Source organism: Mus pahari, chromosome 21, assembly GCF_900095145.1.
Source record: "Mus pahari chromosome 21, PAHARI_EIJ_v1.1, whole genome shotgun sequence".
NCBI classification, from domain to species: domain Eukaryota; kingdom Metazoa; phylum Chordata; class Mammalia; order Rodentia; family Muridae; genus Mus; species Mus pahari.
The window spans coordinates 19,480,418-19,481,830 of NC_034610.1; positions in this window are offsets into that span (position 1 = coordinate 19,480,418).

A 1,413-nucleotide genomic window follows, 5' to 3' on the forward strand; every position below is an offset into this window, starting at 1 on the left:
AAAAACCAAAATAATAATAATAATAATAATAATAATAACAAGCCGGGCGTGGTGGCGCATGCCTTTAATCCCAGCACTCGGGAGGCAGAGGCAGGAGGATTTCTGAGTTCGAGGCCAGCCTGGTCTACAAAGTGAGTTCCAGGACAGCCAGGGCTTCACAGAGAAACCCTGCCTTGAAAAACCAAAAAAAAATTAAAAAAAATAAAAAATAATAATAATAATAACAAGCTTGGTAGTGGTGGCACATAACTGGGATTAAAGTTTAATCCCAGCACTCAGGAGGCAGAGGCAGAGGTGGACAGATCTCTGTGAGTTCATGGCCAGCCTGGTGCACTTAGTTCCAGGACATAGTAAGACCCTGGGGAGGGGGCTGGGAGGAGGTGGCGGTGCTAGGGGGATACAAGCAGCAGAGGCGTATCCACATGCACACACCACATATATGCACACACAGAGAACATACAGTTTAATAATATAGAACTTTCTCATCTGGGCATAATGTCCATCACCATCTTGAAATCAAAGCAGCTGTGGTTACCATCAGGAGACACTCACAAGACTGGGTCCCTTTACCATTTCCTCCTGAGAGGCACTGGGGAGAGCTTCCACAGGACACACACAGTCCCTCATCTTCTGGGAGAAAAGACTCTTATTCTTTCTCACAGGGGCACAGTTGCCTGTAAGTTGTTCATGGTCTATTAGTAACCCCAGTTACAGTCATTGATCCTACCCAGCTAGACTTGGGGGTAATCCTGTGTCCGTCTGCTATTACCCTCCCTATCTGAGGTGTAGAAATAGAATCCCCAGGGAAAGTCAGGCCACAGAAAAGTTTCAGTATTTTTATTTTTATACATCCATGAAACCATCATGAGAACATGTCAGCCAAGACAAAAACATACCTGACCCTCATTGTCACTTGGTATTGAGATGTATAGCTTTGTAGAGACCTTCTATAGAGAACTCCAAGGCCTTCCTGCTCCAGTGGGAGTTCCTGGTTTAGGGTGGCCTTGGAGAGCCTCAGTGGTGTGTCTGTAACCTCCATGACCGGGAATAAAGAGCACGAAAAACCCTCTAGGGGCGCTATTGCACTAGGCCTGGCTCTGCGTGCTAAAGTGGGCATTGTCTGCTGCCTTGCTGTTACCCAAGAATTTCTTCTGACCTTGTGGAATATCTGCATTCTAGAATATACTTAATAGCGCTATTATACATTCATATAGATTTGCCTGACCACTTAACACCTTTTTCCTTAATTTTTTTTTTTTTTTCAAGATTGGGTTTCTCAGCCGGGCGTGGTGGCGCGCGCCTTTAATCCCAGCACTCAGGAGGCAGAGGAAGGCAGATTTCTGAGTTCGAAGCCAGCCTGGTCTACAAAGTGAGTTCCAGGACAGCCAGGGCTACACAGAGAAACCCTGTCTC